This window comes from Convolutriloba macropyga, chromosome 6 (assembly GCF_964194025.1).
Source record: "Convolutriloba macropyga chromosome 6, txConMacr16.3, whole genome shotgun sequence".
Classification (NCBI taxonomy): domain Eukaryota; kingdom Metazoa; phylum Xenacoelomorpha; order Acoela; family Convolutidae; genus Convolutriloba; species Convolutriloba macropyga.
Window position 1 is genome coordinate 6,317,565 of NC_134473.1, and position 12,589 is coordinate 6,330,153.

The window sequence follows — 12,589 nt, forward strand, 5'->3', positions numbered from 1 at the left end:
TCGGTACCCAAAGGGAATGGAGCTCAGACACAACCTACTTAACATCAATTTGAGTTGCAGGGTCACCACTCCTTATTCCTAATTCAATTGTTAAACAACCTTTTGATCAGACGTACCGCCAGTTTATGTTTTACGAGATCAAGCTCTGGGGTGCCAAGGTGCGGCCTACCGCTCGATTGATGTTCCACAGGATCAAAGCCAGCGGTAACAACTGGTTTTCTGTATCAAGTCTGGTTGGAACCCTTTTCGTTAGGAAATTTTATTTTTGTTTGGGGTTTGGTTATATGTGTTAAAAATTGGTAGTAAACTTTTATTAGTAGCTGAGAACCGGAAGACCACCTACCCTCATTTTCCAAATTTCGCATTTAAGTCACACTTTTCAGTCTCCTTAGTCTATTAACTCTCTTTAAAATTCTAATCGCAATTCCAAATTCTAAGTTAAAAATGGATTGTGAACAAAAATCTTTCTCGTGCCCCTATATCTTCCCCTACAGAAAACATCATTAAAGAAATAACGGTTATATTCAATGAGTCCACCCTCCACAAAAAAAAACTATACAGGAATTCTTCTAAAAAATATTGAGGGGCTGGTAATGTTGCTCGACATTGGTGGAAATGAGCACTTCCGCCTGGTTGATCTTATGAAGTACCAAATATTCGTTACCCCTGAAGAAAAGAGGGACACAAGACTGGAAAAACTATTCCATCTTGTGTCAGCGCCAATCCACCGCGAGTACTTCTTCGGTACTCGTTAAGTTCAATCCCCTCCCCTTATTTTAGTTAGTTTTTTTTATTCTTCATTAAAAATGCTTCGCTTTTTTTAACTTAAAAAATGTGAGCTTTCTCTTACACTCTGATTAAAATATATACTAGAGATATATGGTGCTTAAGATTTAGGACCTCATTGAAAGAGGGGAAAGCCCCCTTTTTGAGCTTTTTTTTCGTTTTTACTTTTCTTTCAGAGGAGTACAATGCGGTAAACTATAGAGGAGAATTTGGGGGTCCAAAAATCATTAAAAACATTAACAAAATACGTTAAAAACGGGTAGAAAACGGCGAGGTCGCTGATTCCAAAAATCGTGTTTTCAGCTCTGTAGGACCTCGGCTTCAACTATTTCTTGAGGTTTCGGGTTTGTATCAACACTTATGCATTTTTTTGAAATCGTCAAAAATTAAGTTTTCAGTGCTCATTTTCTGGCTCGTAACCCCATAGTGTGGGTAGGTTGCAGATATAGGGTTGTTTTCTGATGAAATTTTTTCATTTTTTAAAAATTTTGAAAAATTTTCTGATTTTTTAAAAGTTGTTTTCTGTTGAACTGATGTTTTTTCAAAATAAATTGCAAAAACATTGATTCCACTGGGTCATTATTCAGACGTTAATTGTTGCACTGCGTCTGTGAAACAACCTGGGGAACAAATTTTTCCTCAAAAAGGAAAATAACTTTGGAAATTTTCATTTGTTTACTGTGCAAAAATATCGCGATTTTTTTCATTTTATAAATTTTGTCCACTTTTTGTTTAAAGAAATGTTGAATGTATTGCAACAATAGAGCAACAGTATATGCAGTATGTTTTACAGACACCCGTTCACACAAGAGAAGATTTTCTGTTAAATATTTTCTGAATTTTGCAAAGTTTTTGTCATTTTCTCAACTGAGCACCTATTATGGCTTTGTGATAAATGTTGAATTTGTTCGATTTCTTTGATCTTTCTCTTTTTTTATTGTTTTCCATAAAAATGTACAAAGTGCTAGTCCCAGTAGTATCACCCTGTTGCTTTCCAAAACATTTATTGTGTTTATTCTCAAGTTAGCTGCACAAAAAATTTTCAAAAGAATGTACAATTTCACTCGTTTTTATATTGGGTTAGAGAGTTAGTAAGATTGAATAAATTGAACATTATAGCAGTTTTTTCTCTTCAGTATAGTTTCATTCTGTTTATCAAGTTTTTCTCTGGATCCGATTTCTTCAATCTTTGTCAGAATTACTGACAAGTTTTCGTTTTTTGGGTGCAAGACATCGGCATGCGGGTGGAGTCACCAGACTGTCCGAGCAGTTGAGATCATCTACTGATCGAAACACTGGTGTAGTAGGAGTCTCTGGTGGGAAATTCAGATAGATTTCACTGTCATTAAATTCACAGTCAGGGCTATCAATATTGGGAATTTTCCAGAGAGCCTCGATCCTTTCGAGATCTCTCCAATATCCTTCTTGATTTTCGTATAAAGGTATTTCTTTCAAGTCGTAGTCGTAGAAGATCATCCGAACATTTGCTTCAAGAACAGAGGTGTCAAATATAAACTCTCTGGTGTAATTTGTTACAAAATCCAATGTGTACTGGGAGCCTTTTAGTAATGCTTTTTCAAAACGAAATGACTGGATGAAATCTAACATAACTACCGGAAAAGACATGTGATTTGATGTAACCCAGGTATCGTTTGTCCATCCTTGTTCAATAATAACGATTGTTTCTTTCCTGTATGCTTCGTAAGCTATTGTTCTTTTCTCTAAGCTTTTCTCGCTTTTCAGAATAATAACTACTGGAGACATTTTGCTTCTTATTTCAAGAACTGCAACGAAAATTTGACTGTTGAAAACGACAAAGTGCTCAAGGAATATAAACAAGAAATATGTTCACTTTTCAACACTTGCGTATTGTGGTTGAGAACTATATGTCGTAAAGTTTTATTTGTTTATACAAAGTACTTTTGTTTGCACTAAGTTAAATTCAGAACAGGCGTAAACCCAGACTGATAAGCGATTGCTTTTGGCAAACAACTTAACATAGTGTATTTTATTATCTTATAGTTTTGACATGGACCCCAGAGATAAGGTGTATTCTGTTCAATAAGTTGGATAAAATGCGTAATGTTTTTATGGTATTTGGTCTTGGTATTATCACTCCTGGATCAAAGTTCAATTTCTTTCATTTGCTTTTATTTTGTAATTGGGTGTCTTGAAAGCTATGTACTGTAGACTATAGTTAAAATACGCTAGAGTTTCTTCGCAATTATGCTTTTATATTAATATGATTTAGGTTCTGAGGAATTGTTATCGACCAATCACATTTTTATAGTGCTCAAAGTCTAGCAGCTCTGTGAGTATGTGTTTTGTAGTACTTCAATTTTATTTCCTTTTCCAACCATTCATTTGATTTTATTCTCTTATAATAAACAGTATATCACCTGAGTGCATTAAAATGGAAAAATCTGAAACCCTCAAGAAAGACATAGAATTCTGCGATCAGTTTATTGATATCTCAGAAACGGCAAAAAGAATTGTAAGGGTCTCAACTAAAACCTATCAAACTTCTGGTACCTATGTTGCAATAAAGCTGTTCAGAAGGAACAACCAAAGTGATGATGATTACAAATTCTCCCAAAGAGTAAACCTTTCTCTTTCAGAATTTGATAGACTAGTGGAACATATCCACAGAATCAGGGATCTGATCGATTTAAAGGACACAGAGGTTCCTTTAACAGTACAAACTGAGCCTCCAAAAGTTAAATCGAAGGCAATTAAAAGAAAAGAAGGCGAGAACGATAGATTTTCACAGCATATTCGTTTAAGCAACGAAACGAATTCGGAAGACGAGAGTCAACCCCTATCGAAAGTCAAGAAAAATCTAGCACAGAAAAAACTTAGCCTACAAGATAGAAAAATAAAATGGCTGAAGCAATGTACGAACGTTCTCCAGATTATTTTCGACAATTTCAAAAATCATTTCGCTTTCTTTTCTTTTGTAAACCAAACTTGGACAAAAATAAAATTGCTAATTTTGCGTTTGCATACCACCAAAAAAGTTTATTTTGTCACAACTCTTCTGTTCATTACCATGTTCTAATTTCATCTGAAAATCTATCAAGCTCAGAAGGAACCGACAGCTCAAAAGCTTATGCAAAACCTTGTTTATTTACCTGCTTTAAATGTCTCATTTATGATTTGGACGGGTTCGTTGTTCACGGGCCAATTTTCGAAAAACTTAATGATGCAGTTGACTACTGTCTTCAACAACAGAATCTTCACAGAAACTTCTTTTCTATGAAAAAACTACCCCGCATTTGCCATGCTGTAAAGCCAAATGTTCAAACTCAAACTGACTTTGTACCACTTTTGACTAATCAACGCTTTGTTGAGATATATTACAATGAACACTACGCTGAATTTTCAAAAATTATTGATATTATACTTAGTGGTTATGGTTCGCTTAATGTTGACAGTGAAACGTTGTTTGTAAAATTTGTATTTGAACTTTAAATTAAATTTTCTTTGAGATTTTTAACTCGTTTCTTTAACTGAAAAAGAGGAGTAAAAAATGAATTAAGGCATATGCTTTGCAAATCGTAGTAGGTCATCATCATTCATGTACATTGCGTAAGGGTATTTATTGCTAAAAATAACATGAGCAATATAAATACAAAACAGACCACACAGTTTTGAATTAGTTTTTTGAATTGGCATCAATGTACACAGTTGAATCACTTCTCCATAGAAACTGTTTAGCCGTTTGTAAACTGCAAAGTAGAATTCCAGCGAATTTCCCAATGGATCAGCAAAATAAATTTTGTCATTTTTTTACAGATGAGTAGCCAATGAGTTCCTATAGTTCCAGCTTTCGATGCATTGACTACAATAAAAGAGTCTGCAAACAGCTTAGGAAAACTATCAGCTGGGAATACTCCGCAAAACAGAAATTTTAAATGAACGCATTTGTTGATCAATTTGGCAATTTTAACATTATCAATATTATCCATTAGTCACTGGGTATGTAATAAGAGTGTTTTTTGTGACTTTTCTCTCAGATGACACGTAAAATGTTGAACTTCGTTCTCCCGGAAACAAAAATTCAATGTTATCTGTCAGTGCTCTCGAAAACGTTAGCTCAACTGAAATTGAACAGTTTGTCAATTCAGGGTGAATAAAATCATGCGATGCTTCCTGTGTTGAAGTTAAGTCAAAGGCCATAAAAAAATGGTTGGGATAATCTGATAGAGATATACCAGGACCACCCTTAAGAAAATCCAAAGCCTCAAGCGTATTAAAATAAAGCCTTTGATTAGAGGCGGTTGAAATGGGCGTGCCAACTATTGGAAGACAATTTGACTCAAATCAAACTTCTGATAATGAAAAGGTGTTGTTCGATTTGTTCCAAGGTACGCGCGGTTTGTTGTCATTGCGATAATCATTCTTCGAATTGATTCCATTGAGAAGACATCTTCTTGTCTCCAACTTTGAACACCAGTTGTAGCTAAAAATGTTCTTGGTAAAACCTCTGTATAGCGATACACTGCAGGTGTTTTTAGTAGAGTTTTCTCAATTGCCGTCAAAACATGATCCGATACTGTCATTTTTCTAACATATAGATTTGCTTCAATTATTTTATTTTTGAAATGTTTGTTTGACTCGGAAATAACAGCAAAATCATTTGTAGATCTTCTGAATAAAATTCTTAGAGTAATACCACTAAGCAGGTGTTTATCAAACGTTAGAATGTCACCTGATGGTTTTCCAATGAAATAGTTTTCATTGGAGTTGGCTACGAGGGCTTTCCTTGCAGTAACATCCTCGGCGCGACCGTCGGTGCCATCAACTTTAGCTGGCTCATCCTCGTAATAATATCCTTGACAAACTAGCCATGTGTTTTTTGCAGTTTTTCCTGACGAAAATTCTGTTTCAATGAATGCTTTGTGTGCATAATTTCCGTTTGAGTTGGAAATTTTAACACCGTTAGCAGATACAGTGCATTCCGAAAACAAAGAATGCAGTGCGTTGTTGCTTAAGTATGGCGAGTCTGTATTTGTAGCATCAGTTCCTGTCCTTAAATCACCGTCATTGTTTCGGGAGATTTTGCATTTAATTTCAAGGAGAAGTTTTTGCAAATCTATGAAATTGTTCCTGTCACCCATAACTTCAAACTCAAGCATTGGACCATCCGGGGAATAGGAAGGTCCAACTTTTTGAGTAAAAGCATTATCAAAAGTAACTAGCAGAGGTTGTTTTTCAAATAAAATCAAGTGTGGTGTGTGTTGCCTCTGCGGGCAGTAAATTAGTAAACATTTTGAACTTTAGAGAAGAATTGAGACCGACTTCTCGACAGAGGTTGTTTTCTGTGAATGGTCTTTGAACGGCTTTTTGTCTGTTTTTTCTTGATTTTCTTCTTTTTGACCAATGATCCTCCAACTTGTTTCTGTACAGTTTTTTGCACAGTCGATTTTAATGCTTGTTTTGGAGATTTTTTCTTTGTAACAACCTCTACCGGCTCAGGAACTGCTTGAACAATTAATTCACGTCCAATCTTTTTGGCTACAGGCCAAAGAATCTTTCTTGCAATCGGTAATGCGGCTCCGCCAATACCTGCTGCTAAAGCCCCAAAACCACTTCCTCGTTTGCGATAGTGTCCTGAAAAGTATGGTGATACCGATTGCTGTTGATAGTAGGCTTCCATTTAGTCGAATTTTTTAAAATTTAATGTCAAAATAACTTTTCCCGTTCCAGCGAATGGAACTAATTGTCCGGTTTCTGTCCGCAATTGAATTTCAATTGACTGAAAATTTTTTGATAATAACTTTTTGTATTCCAAGTTGTCGAAGACAATTCTCTGTGTTGGCTCTAATTCGCAGGGGCTAACGTTTTTCAGGCGTTGTTTTGAATCAATGACTCCAATAAGAGGAGCTTTAGTATCACCTACGTATTGATACTCAATTATGTTAACATAAATAAAAATCAGTTGCTTCCCTGCAGACAAATCAAAAGGATAATCACCAACAAAATTTTTTCTTCGTCTTCTGTCATGGCCAGATTTTCAAAAGTGTCCAGCATCTTGTATCCAATATGATAACCAGGCCCATCATGAATACCGTTGAAACCTAGGATGCTTGGAATTTCGTTATCCGGAAAAGTAATTCCTTCGTTTTTACCAAAAAAGAGGAACAAAACTCCATTGATTTTGTTAAATTGAAAATCAAAATGAGGCAATGCGGTAGCTGTTTTTAAAGATCTCAAAAGATGATCACGGTTTTCATAGGAACCAATTCCAATGATAGCTCGTTCTCCTCCGTATGGTCTGGAGACAGCATCAAATGGAATACTTTTCTCATAAAACTTAAGGCCTTCAGAGGAAAATATCTTCAAATCACTCTTGTTCACTTGATTTATTTTTGCTGGGAAGATAAATTCACTTAGAGCAACTCGCCAATCCCCTTCCAAATTAATTTCTTCATTGAAATAGTTTTTGAAAGAAGACAAGGTGTTTTGAGGAAAAATAGTCATAGAGGCTGATGAAACTAAGTGAACGGTGAATTCATTCATGTTTTGTTATTTCACTACTGTTGTCTCTAACTCTGATCAACTCTAATTCATAAAATTTTCCTTTGACTGGCTCCTGGGATGCGTCAATGAGACTATAAGTAGGGGGATTTGTTGTAGGTATATCGTAAATCTCAAAAATTTCGTTGGTAAAAGTTTGCTTGTATCCTTTTCTAAAAGGAAGATCAGCTTTTGATATTCGCACAAAGTCTCCAACGTGAAACTTTGGTCGGCGAACTAGTTTTGCTGAACCATTAAAAATTAATGATATCAAGTAAGGAACGCCTTTTTTTGTTACTTTATTCGGCGCCAATTTCGTTACTCTGTTGACTCTAGAGTTAATGGTTTGTACAAAGCTCTGCAATTGATTAATATACGAGTATGTCCATTTGTCTTCTAAATACTTGTATATCAAATTCTTTAGCGATCGTATATTTCTTTCCGCAAATGCTGATTTTTTCTCGCTGAAAGTTTTATAAATTTCAATATCATTTTTCTGACAAAGAGTGCAGAATGAGCCCTTAAAATCTGTTCCAGCATCTACCCACACTTTTTTAGGTCGCTTGTTCTTTATAATTTTCTTAAATGCATCTGCTGTAGTTGTGGCGTACTTTGATTTTAAGGGTTCGACTCGTAGATAACGTGAGAGACAGTCCACCGCAACCAACAAATATTTTACATCTTTGTTCTTTTGCTAATTTATCCACATAAGCCAAGTCTAGCGACCAAATCTCGTTCATGTCATAAGCAATAACTTTCAGTGTTGGAAATCTTTTTCTATATTTCTTATGCTTTGTGTGGGCATTTTTACCCTCTAGAAACAATTTCACTTTACTTGGTTTCAATTTTGTGCTTTTTTGTAGATTTTTTATGCTTCCGTATGCTGCGGGGCCTTTCGTATATTTTAGCTCAAGCAATTTTTTCTCATTCGTCGAAAAACTCCCAGCTCTTCTCTCGCTGAGTTCTGTCTTCCTTTGAGGTTTCGAAACCACTTCCGACGTCTGAGGATTCCTCTGTAAGTAATTGTTGGCTGGTTTCTTTGTGCTTGATTCTTTTTGGCGCAAAAGTTTTCTTTTTCTTTTTTTTGTTTGGTAACTCTATGAGTTCTTTTCCGGATCGCAATTTTAGCATTACTGTTGATCACCAAGTCTTCTTTTATGTTTAAAGCCTCTAAAATCTTGAAATAATCTGGATTATTTATTTTTTAGTTGGTTGCTGCAAATCATAGAGAAAAATAGGGACATTTATTCCTGTCGCGGCTCCGTCAACAATAAAATTTTCATTTTCGTCTATAACAACTTTTGTTGATTCTTTAATGAGGTTAACTATTTTTTCCGTCCTGGTAAACTTTGCTGGCGCTAGCATGTTGAGATTTTGAAGAATTTTGTCTGCATGTACTTTTGACAACTCAGTAGGATCGGTTGTTTCCCTTGTATCCAAAATTTCTTGGTTCTCTTTGTTAGTGTTTTCATTTGACCGCATGCGATTCAAAAACGAAAATTGAGCACCTCTATGCTGAACTCTGGGATCATTTAGAATTTGTGAGGAATATGGTTGCTCCTTCATAAACTGATTTTTGGGAATCAAAATAATCTCTTCAGCAGTTGACATTGCTTAACTCAAATGGATGAAACAAAATTTAATAATGAGTTGAATCAGTTCGAAACCGGCTTTTGTTAGTGTGGTACCTTGTGGTAACCATTCACCACATACTCTCCTTATCAGTGCAGTAAATTCATACACATTGAAATGCAGTACATTTGTAGCCCTCTGTTTATTACCTCACTCAATCGTACCACGATTGATTAAGCACAGTGACAGGTAGTTGTGAGCTTGACTACAACTAACACATTGGCAGCGAACTGCCTAACTGCAGTCTGCCTTATCGTTAACAATAGAGAGTTGTCACTGAATCTTTTTGAACAACTTTATACATCAGCCCAGGACTAACCAGTAAACACACGATATGAGTACCACATGGCGCAGTCAGACAAAATAGGACGCACAGCACTAGGACTCGAACCCTTCTGGGACAAACCCAGCAGTAACCCACCAATTTTATGGAGAAATGGAGAAGCCAACTCATGATGGCCCTCGTCGCTAAGACAAACATTGAATTAGACGAATTACTCCAAGAGAGACTGACAGTAGTCATTTACCCCCCGAACCGGTAGAAGAACAACCAGTGCAAAACCCAACACAAACAATGGAAAGAGAACAGATGACGAGGTACAACCAGGCAATGGCCAAATGGAAGAGCGAATGCAATCACATCGATCGAATCGGGGTCTTATGCGGCAATAATCCATGGGACATGGCAGATAGAAAAGCCAAATCTTTAATTTACCTCAGCCTCGGAATCGAAGGACGAAAAATGCATGCCCGGAAAATCCCACACACAAACCTGGAAGCAAAAACAACAATGGAGCTATGGGACGAACTCGAAAAAACATTCATCCGCCCAAGGAATGTAACATTCGACAGATATCTCCTGCTAACACGCAAACAGCAGAGGAGAAACAATGGAACAATTCCATTCGGCGCTCAGGTCACTAGCAGAACATTGCCAACTTGGATACTTAGAAGATGCACTCCTAAGGGACATATTTACGGCAAACATGATAGACCAGGAAAAACAAAAAGAACTGCTAAAAACAACCCTCACCCCAGAAAAAGCCCTTGAGCTAGCCGTAAGCATCGAACTAGGCATCAGAAGCCAATTAGCCATACAGGCAAGACAACCATCGGATGCATCAATCACCCCACTCATCGGACGAGAGGAGCCAGTAATGGAAATATCGAGTTCTCGCTACCGCGGTTCAAACAGACCGTTGTCAACGTACAGAGGAACAACCAGAGGAATCGGCAGAGCATCGACTAACAGCAACAATAGAGCACCAACACACAATTGCAGAAACTGCGGTCAACCCTGGGACGCGAATCACCGATCAAGATGCCAAGCAATAGGCCAAATATGCCGCCGATGCAACAAACAGAACCACTTCGCAAAGGTCTGCAGGTCCAACCTTAACAGACCCCAACTTGGTAGATCAGTCAACGAAATCGAAAACCAGGGGCCCGAGCAATCAACAAAAGGTATAAACATGATCACACCCATCGCAGACATTCACTCCACGTATGACGACTCAACGGATGATTACTCAGTAAACATGATGGAATCACCGGATGACCCAACGACACCATCTAAATTACACATGCAATACAGCAACAGCAAATTCTGGGTAATGGTCGATTCAGGGAGCTCGACCAGCATAGTAACAGAACAGATGGCGAAAGACATCGAGGCCAGGGACTCCAACACATGGTGGAGCAGAACGATAAACCCGGTGAAATTGAAAAGCTACACAGACACCCCAATAAAGAATCTAGGGACCCTCTACTGCGACATCCAATGCAATGGTTGGAAGACAGGACGTGCGGATATCATAGTGGTTCCTAACAAACACAGAGCAATCATAGGAAGGGACCTATTCAGACCGTTAGGAATACAACTAAAGCAACACGACTCCCCAACATCAAAAGGTAAGACCATCAATTCAATAGACAACCCACAATCCCTCACAATCAAGGAGGAAATAGCAACAAAATACAAAAACCTAACAACTAGAATAGGACGATCCAAACACCATAAAGTAAAATTACTTTAAGTCAAACTACACCCCTGTCCATCAAAAAGGAAGACGCGTTCCACTACACCTCGAAACACAAGTAGAAGAAGAATTACGAAACCTACAAAACGATGGTCACATAACCAAATTAGAAAAATGCAGCGACGAATTCTTCATATCACCAATAGTAATCACAGTGAAAAAAGACAAATCAATAAAATTAGCAATGGATTCGAAAACAATAAACAAAGCAATCCACAAGAACAAATACCAAATGCACAACATCGACTGCTTGATGGACAACATCGCACAAACAATCACACAATCGTCCGACGAAGGGGAGGTCCTATTCTCCACAATAGATCTACGCTACGCGTATAGCCAAATACCACTAGATGAAGACACAGCAAAACAATGCAATTTCAACATCATAGGCGGCCAAGCCACAGGAACATACCGATTTAATAACGGATTCTACGGACTAACGGATTTGCCGGCAGAATTCCAGAAAGCCATAGAAAAAACACTATACAACCTAACAAATACTTTCAGTTTCTTGGACGATATTATCATTGTTACCGGAGGTGGCCTACAAAACCATAAAGAAAAACTATTCAAATGCCTCGACAGACTAAACGAAGAAAATCTAGCAATCAACCTCAACAAATGTCACTTCGCAAAAAACAAAATAACGTGGCTCGGCTACGAAATAGACCAAAAGGGTATCAAACCAATCGTCTCTAAGACACAAGCCATACTAAATCGAAAGCCACCAACACCCAACAAACAACTAAAATCATTCCTAGGAAGCGTTCACCACTTAACGAAATTTATACCAAACCTAGCACCCACATGTCGTGAATTTAGAAACTTACTACAAAAAGACACAAAATACATATGGACAAATCACCACCAATCGAAATTCGAAAAAATAAAGGAATGCATACGTAACTTAACAGAAAACACACACTATGACACGAAGAGAAAAACCAGAGTCAAAACAGACGCATCAAGAACAGGACTAGGAGCAGTCCTAGAACAAGAAACTTGTGACGGATGGGAGACAATATCATACGCCTCTAGATTCTTAAATAAAGCAGAGGAAAAATACAGTATTAATGAACTAGAACTACTAGGGGTAGTCTGGGCGCTAGAACACTTCAAACACTACCTCTTAGGTCACCACTTCATTGTACAAACAGACCATAGAGCCCTTTTATCTATCCTCAAAGAACGCTCAAGCAAAATTCATCAAAGCCGCTTAACTAGATGGTATGATAGACTAATCCCATTCAATTTTACTATTGAACACATTGCCGGTACTAAAATGGGATTAGTAGATTACATGTCCCGAAATCCACCGGAACTTGCAAAACCACCAAGCACCTACGACGAAAATTTCATTATAGCACAAATAGACGTCATAAAAGAAACACTCAAAATATTACGAAAAAGGGGCAGACCAAAGAAGCACAATAACAACACCACACAACATAACACAAAAACAACGCACAACGGCTACAATGCTATCGAAACTAATACAATGGAATCGTCCCACGATTCCAATACCCCACCAAATTTACTGCCTAAACGACAGAGAGGCAGGCCCCGAAAAACAAAGGTGGAATCGTCGAACGATTCCACACAGACAAGAA